This window comes from Pteronotus mesoamericanus, unplaced genomic scaffold, assembly GCF_021234165.1.
Source record: "Pteronotus mesoamericanus isolate MK-2021 breed Mesoamerican mustached bat unplaced genomic scaffold, CSHL_Meso_final contig_101, whole genome shotgun sequence".
NCBI lineage: Eukaryota > Metazoa > Chordata > Mammalia > Chiroptera > Mormoopidae > Pteronotus > Pteronotus mesoamericanus.
This window is the reverse complement of record NW_026555001.1, coordinates 16109442-16117710: the sequence shown is the minus strand read 5'-3', so window position 1 is coordinate 16117710 and position 8269 is coordinate 16109442.

The following is an 8269-nucleotide window of genomic DNA, read 5'->3' as shown; positions in this document are numbered from 1 at the left end:
AAAGAGGATCTCGTCTTCGGATCAGTAGTGCGGGGTGAGCTCTGATGCTACAGTGGAGGATTTGTGTGCTGGTTGTACAAAAAGAATGACAAATATCCCCTCTGCTCATGATGCTCAAATTCACCTGCATATAAGAATCACCTTGGGCAACTTCCAGTCAAGATGGCAGTGTAGGTGACTGCGGTACTCACATTCTCCCTCAATCATATCAAAATTACAACTAATTACTGAACAACTATCGTTCAGAACTGCCTGAAATCTAGGTGAATGGAAGTCCTACAACTAGGGACTTAAAGAAGCCACATGGAGACTGGTAGAAGGGGCTGGTCCCCCACCCATGTGTGGTAGGTAAAAATCAGGAGGGATATCTTAACTGTGGAGGTACCCCCTGAGGAGTGAGGGGTCCCAACCCCACACCAGGCTCCCAAGTCCAGGGTTCCAGTGCCAAGAAGAGAAGTCACCATAACTTCTGGCTGCAAAAAACCAATGGGAATTGAAGCTGAGTGGGATGGAGGGCTTCCAGAGTCCCAGGCATTTCCCCTTAAAGGGCTTGTGCTTGAATTTACTCAGACTCACTCCCTCTGAGCTCCAGCACTGGGATAGCAGCTTGAAAGGCACCAGAGGCATACAGGGAGGGGCTGAAGTGTCTGGTGTCAGGGCAAGAGCTGGAGACAGCTTTCTCCCAAGCAGAAGTGCTGGCAGGGGCCATTGTTTCTTTGATGAGCCCTTCCCCCACGGAGAGGGCAGGTGGGCGCCATACCTGAGTCTCCATCAACCTGGCTATCACTGTTTGCTCCATCCTGGTGATTCCCTGAGACCCTGCCGCACCAGACTTTCAAGACCACCCAAGCTGTTTCCAGTGCCTTTCCGATGAATGGCTGGCCTGAGCTCATGCTTCAGACTTTCCTAAAATCTCTGAAATGGTTAGTATCTGGCTCCAGCCTGCCCCATACCTCTCGCTAAGAGGCCCCAGGCCTGACAGTAGCAGCAGCCGCCTGTGGTTTGCAGCTTGGCCTCTCCTCGGCACACCATCAAGCCCAGCAACGGTAGCAGGCAGCTGCAAACCACTTGGTAGCTCAAGCCGGGAGGCCCTGGAGAGAACACAGTGGCAGCTGACCTTGGCCTGCACCTCCCGGGAGGCCCCAGAGCCAGTGCACCTGGTGGACAGCTTCAGAGCGCAATGAAACACCACAAAACCACCTCCACAGCAACACACTCTAGGGGCGGATTCAGCAGACACCAGAGTCCTGCTGAAGTACGTCCAGCTCTGTGGGACGGGCCCTTGCACAGCTGATCCTCCACAGGGGTGGGTGGTTAGTCAGTCCTTGCAGTGGATCAGCCTGGGGATAACCCCTCCCCCCGCTCCATTGACATGCCAACAGCAATGAAGGCTGAGCTACAACAGGAGGGAGTACACAGCCCACATGGGGGGGTGGGGGGGGGGAAGCAACTGGAGTGCCCAGCTTGGGTGATCAGGGAAGCTGGGTCACTGGTACTTACAGGAAACCTACTATATTGGGTCACTCTACCAAGGCCGGGAGATATGGCAGCTCTACCTAATTCATAGAAACAAACAGAGAGGCTGTCAAATGAGAAGACCAGGAAACACATCCCAAATGAAAGAAGAGAACAAAACTCCAGGAAAAGAACTAAACAAAATGGAGACAAGCAATCTACTAGATGCAGAATTCAAAACACTGGTTATAAAAATGCTCAATGAACTTAGGACAAGAGTAGTAGAATTTAGAACTTCGACAGCATACAAAAGGACAAGGAAACTAAAAAAAGAGCCAGTCAGAAATGAAGGATACACTGACTGAAAGAACAATATACAGGGAGTAGAATAAGTGAAGATGAGAATCAAATCAGTGATATGGAATATAAAGAAGCAAATAAATAAAAGACACCAATTAGAATAACAAAAATAAAAAAAAATTTAAAAAATGAAGATAGTGTAAGGAACCTCCAGGACAACTTCAAAAGTACCAACATTTGCATCATGGGAGTGCCAGAAGGAGAAGAGAGAGAGCAATTAATTGAAAACCTATTTTAAAAAATAATTACAGAAAACGTTTATAACCTGGTGAAGGAAATAGACACACAAGTGTAGGAAGCACAGTCCCAAACCAGATGAACCCAAAGAGGCCCACACCAAGACATGTCATACTTAAAATACAAAAGGTTAAAGACAAAGAGAGAATGTTAAAAGCAGCAAGAGATTCTGGCTGGGTAGCTCAGCTGGTTGGAGCATTGTCCTGATGCACCAGCGTTGTGGGTCCCATCCCCAGTCAGTGCCCGTACAAGAGTCAACTAATGAATGCATGGATGGGTGAAACAACAACGATTCTGTGTGTGTGTGTGTGTGTGTGTGTGTGTGTGTGTGTGTGTGTGTCTTTCTCACCTACATATACAATCAATAAATTTTTTAAAAATTTAAAAACCAGGAAGAGAAATGCAATTTGTTACCTACAAGGGAGTTCCCATAAGGCTGTCAGCTATTTCTCAACAGAAACTTTGCAGGCCAAGAGGAATTGGCAAGAAATATTCAAAGTGATGAGAAGCAAGGACCTACAATCAAGATTGCTCTACCCAGCAAAGCTATCATTTAGAATCAAAGGGCAGATAAAGAGCTTCCCAGATAAGAAAAAATTAAGAGTTCGTCATCGTCAAACAAGTATTATATGAAATGTTACAGAGTGTTCTTTAAGAAGAATAAAGAAATAGATACAAAATATTAACAACAAAATGGCAATAAATACATATCTATCAACAAATGAATCTAAAAACAAAAACAAAAACAAATAATGAAGCAGAATAGAAATAGACTCATAGATAGAACATTTTGATAGTTGCCAGATGAGAGGGGGGTTGGGAGAGTGGGTGAAAGAGGTGACGGGATTAAGAACGTACAAATTGGTTGTTACAGAATAGCCACGGGGATGTAAAGTACAGCATAAAATATATAGTCAGTAATACTCTAATAACCATGTACGGTGTCAGACAGTATGGTACTAGATATATCGGGGCGGCCACTTAGTAAGTTGTATAATGTCTAATCACTGGATTGTAGACCTGAAACTAATATAATATTGTATGTTAACTGCACTTGAAAAATTAAAAAATAATTTTAAAAACAATCACTTGGGAAGTGCTCTTAAAAATATCAGTGCCGAGGCTATACCCCAGCCCAATTAACACGGGATCTCTAGTGTGAGGCTGGTGTGTCTGTGGCTTTTTGCTTTCTGTTTGTGTTTAACTTCCTGGATGATACCCATGTGTGGCCAAGTTCATGAATCGAGGCCCACACCCTTGCCAAAGTGCGGTCTCCAGTTCAGCCACATTGGAATCAACTGGGCGCATGTTAGAAATACAGAATCTCAGCGCGCGCGCGCGCGCGCACACACACACACACACACACACACACACACACACACCACCCCCCACCCCCCTACTGAATTAGAATCTAGAATTAAACTTGAGAAGGGCTGTTTTATACCGTTCTTCCAAGGGCAGCCCAAGACCCACCAGCAAGGATATTCCCCACTCCTGAGCAGGAAGTGACCTCTCCCTTCTCCGTACTGATAAGAGCACATTTGACCTACATTTGCGTTGGGCGTTTATTTCGGACTTCCGTCCTTGTGGTTGTCCTCTGACTCATCTACTTAAAAGGTTGTACACTTGGGTGGGCAGGGACCCTGTCTTGCCTGCTTTGTCTTCACAACGCCCAGTGCAGGTCTGCCCACGGAGCAGGAGCTTGGGACACGGGGTAAGTGAACCAGTGACTTTCTGCTTCCTTCTGTCTGGCACATTCAGCAGGGGTGATGCTGGCCTCCCTGCTCCCACCCTGGCCCTCACTTTCCTGCACTCACATTTGTATTCTGATTTTAAAGCAGCTTTGAATATAACTTTAAAAGAACCTTAAAATGCAAGCCCAAGGTTATTCCTACTATCTCCAGACACAGGATATATGGATTGTGTCCTGTGGATCTCTGGTCCTGGGAGGTAGACTAGAAGGCCCTCGGAGACTCAATCCAGGGTAAATGCTTTATGATTCTGTGGTTTGCCTCTGCTGGATTAACCAACACAGTACCCTTAACTGTTGCAGGTTGGCAGGGGTGGGTATAGAGATTAACTATAAATTAAATATAGAGTCATTGAGCCACCTTGTGACCATTCTTGGGAACTGCATGTCTTCAGTGCGTCACCTCAAACTTCCTCTGAGCCCATCAGTCTGAGATCCATCATCAAGAATTGATGGGGACCGGCCTGCAAACCTGAAGGTCACCAGTTCGATTCCTGGTCAGCTGATTGATGTTTCTTTCCCTCTCTTTCTCCCTCCCTTCCCCCTCTCTAAAAATAAATAAAAATCTTTACAAAATGGGAGGTGGAAAACAGAGCTAACTGCTGTAGGACGGAAGTTACAGCCTAAATGTCTCAAGGGAAGATGCCAATAAAAGGTGAGCAAATTTGCTGAGTCCCAAGAGCTCCGACATTCAGAGGCATCGGTTGCCACTGGGAAGTCAGGCATGTGGCAGGCAGTAGGTTAAAAATGGGGGTGGGTAGAAAGTCTGCATTAAATATGGCATCTCCAGGTGTCCCTTCCCACTGCTTGCAGCTAGGAGTTGCTACCACCCCTCCTAGAGGTTTACTGTGTGCAGAAACGGAATGACAGAGCCTCCAGGCTCGAGGGCACCAGGCATGGGGCAAAGTGGAGAGGAGGCACTGGACCAAGACTGAGGAGTTCAGTCCACAGCGCCTTCTCAAGTGATGGCCTCCTCACATTTGCTCCTTCTCCCTTCCCCAGAATTTTGGCAGAATTATGTAGCTAGGTAGAAGAATTAGGAATGTCTTCTCTGGAGAACCGGGCCCAAGAGAAAGACTTAACATGGTTGGTTGGAGGTTTACCAACTAAAAGGCCAGCTCATTGCAGATCATTCTGTGTTGAAGGTCGCCTGTTATCAAGATGGATGAACATGCCTAAAGTTTCAAATCGACCTAAAGCATATATATGAAATCATCTAACATATAGAAAAGTATATAAAACATAAAAATTCCCATACCTGACACCCAGATGTAGCAGATATTTGCATTCAGTCAGACATTCAGTTCTTCATATTAACATAAAAGAGAGAATAAAACAACTAACACGAAGGGAAATGAAAAAAAATGCAGAAAACCAATGAAAGACCCCAAACTCACTTTAATTAATATTTTTGGATATGACATGACATTAAATCCATAAGGCAAGCACAGTATGCTACAAAAACAAAGAATGAGATATAATTCACTAAAACAAAAGCTGTCAGTGGAAATAAAAAGTTCAACGGAAGAGTTAGAAGATAGAAGTCAAGGAAATATCCCAGAAAGTAAAACACAAAGCAACTAAAAAAGAAAGATGGAAACGAGGAGGAATTGATAAGAAATGTAGAGGGCCAATCCAAAGGCTGAATTTCTTTGATTAATTGGAAGTCGAGAAAAGGAAAATAGGAATACGGAAGGAAGGTGACTATCGGGGAGAATACAAGAAAACGTCCCCAAACTGAGGATTAGTCTCCAGATTGAAAGGGCCCAGTATGCGCACACTCAGGAATGTTATCGTGGCACTTCAGAACTTCAAGGGTAAAAGATTAAAAAAATAAAAAAGCATCCACAGGGGAAAAAAATAGGTCACACACAAAGAATCGCAAGCTGAACGGTATAAATGTTCTTAAAGTAATCCAGAGACCTAGAAAACAATGGGGAATATTTTCAAAATTCTGAGTGAAAAGGATTTTTCCATGTAGAATTCTATTCTCATTCAAATCACCTGTCAAACATGAAATGAGGTATTCATGTGAATGTTTCTGCCCTCACTCCTCTGCTTGGGACCCTGTTAGAGGACACACTTCAGCAAAATGAAAGAGCATGCTGAGAGAGAGGGACTCCTGAGCCCCAGGGCACCAGCGCTGAGGGCTGTGCAGCTGGCCCGGAGGTTGCGCGTCCGGGGAGCAACTGGAGGTCACGGTCTCCAGGAACACACGTGCGGGAGGTTGTACTGATGTGTGTGTTACGCAGCTGATGGGCCACATGCAAGCAATGCGGAAAGCTTTCCATCAGACAGGGAGAAGGCTCTCCGAGAGCAGGTAACTGCCACTGCCACAGAGTGGGGCCTGAAAAATAATGTTAAACAAGCGAGCGAGCGAACGACGGTTGATCAGGTTTCACATACAGCAGTGCTGTAAGTCTGGTAATAAACCCCACCGGCTCCCTTTGCACGCTGCAGACACCTAGAAATACAAGATAAATGTAAATTTAAATGCCTAGTCATTTTCTAACAAACCAAGGAAAATCTAAGGGACAAACAGGCCAGTTAGAAATCGTTTCAGTGCACGAATTTACAGACACCCGGAGATGCCACACCACAGCTCCTGACCCCGCAGCTGCTGGTGCCTGAGCTGGGGCGGCCAGATAGCTCTCCTCGCCGGCCAGGCTGTTTTCCACTTTTCCACGGGCCCCTGCGCTCACCGGAGAACTAGCAAAACAAAGCGCAGGCACTGTGGTGTTGAAGCCTTCCCTCCCCAGCTCTGATGAATCCGCACACTCGAGGAGCTGAGACGCAGAAAGCAGGGCGAAAACCCTCGACTTTCCCTTTTCTTAACTGGCTACAGTGATTAAAGAGGACATTACTCCCGGCAAGTGTTCCGTGTTGACAAAACTGAGCGGATAATTCTGAAAGAAAATGTTTTCTAGAGAAGTGGTCCCAAATCCCAGTTTAGAATAGAGGACATTCTCTCTCTCCCTGCTTCTCTCTGCCTCTTATAGTTGACGTACATTATTATAGGGGAAATCCCTTTTAAGGGCACAGCATCTCACACAAGAGGAGGAGAAACGACAACTGGAAACATGCTGAAGTAGCTCTAATACCAAAAATAAAAACACTCTCCCTTGATGGCAGACCCCACCGCCTCCAGTGCCCACCCATCCCTCTGCTCCCTTTCACGGCAAGCTCCCTGAAGCAGCTGTCCATATACTCATCTCCAATCCTTCTCCAGCACCCCCTCTTCCATCCATTAAAATCGGGGCTTCATCCTCACCACGCGTCGGGATGGCGCTGGCCAAGGTCCCAGCAGTGCTAAATCTGAGACATTGGCTTGCTTAATCCCTCTCCTTCCTGAAACACCTGCTTTGCCCGGCTTCCAGGCCACTGCTTTCTGCCTGCCTCTCTCATCCTCCTCAGTCTTGCCGGTGTCCTCCTCATCTTCTCCACCTCTAAGGGTTGCGGTGTCTCAGAACTCAGCTCTGGGGCCACTTCATCTACGCTCACGCCCCAGACACCTTCCTCCAGGTTCATGTCTTTAGACGCCACGTATGTCCTGGTGACTCGCCATTGGTTTAGCCGTCCTGAAACAAACTCCCGACTGCCCCCACGAAAGGCTTCCCACAGCTTCCCCATCTCAGGAAAGGGGCCGCACTATCCTTCCAAATGCTCTAACCATCCTCAGATCTCTCCCACGCCTCACGCCCAGCTCATCAGCAAATCCCATTGGTAGTACCTTTAACTATGCCCACGGCCCAGCAGGTCTCTCCGCCACGACGGCTCTCCCTAGCCCTCCTGCTGTTGTGTCCAAGCAATTAATAACCAAAGAGCCCAAATAAGTCTGTGTCCTCCCTCGCCGACAGGCGCGTCTCGACACAGCGGACAGCATGATCCTGAAGACATTTAGGTCACTGCGAGGTTCTTCTGAAAATACTTCAGAGCTTCCTATCTCACTCAGAATAAAAACTGAAGTCCTTAACGTGTCCCCCATTGCCCCCCCTTCCTGTTCTGACCTCTGACAGGCTCAGATCTTAAATCTGGGGAAGGAAGCGAACACTCTGATCCGTGAATATTGTCCAAGCTCTATCTATTGCTCAGATTGGAAAAGCAGAAGTTTTTAATTTTAATGAAGTCTAACATCAATTTCTTTCATGAATTGTTCTTATGGAGTTGTTTCTAAGAAGTCTTTGCCCAGCCCAAGTTCACTTAGATTTTATCTTTCACAAGTTCTATAGTTTGTATTTTATATTTAGATCTAGGGTCAATTTAGAATTAATTTTGTGAAGGGTGTAATGTTCATGTCTAGATTTTTACATTCTTTTTGCATGTGAATATCCTCTTATTCCAATACCATTTGTTGAAAAGGCTATTTTTCTTTCACCATTAAATTGCCTTTGCTCCTTTGTCAAAGATCAGCTGATTACCTGAAATCAATATAAAATAATATTGAATTTAAACTGTAATTGAAAAATA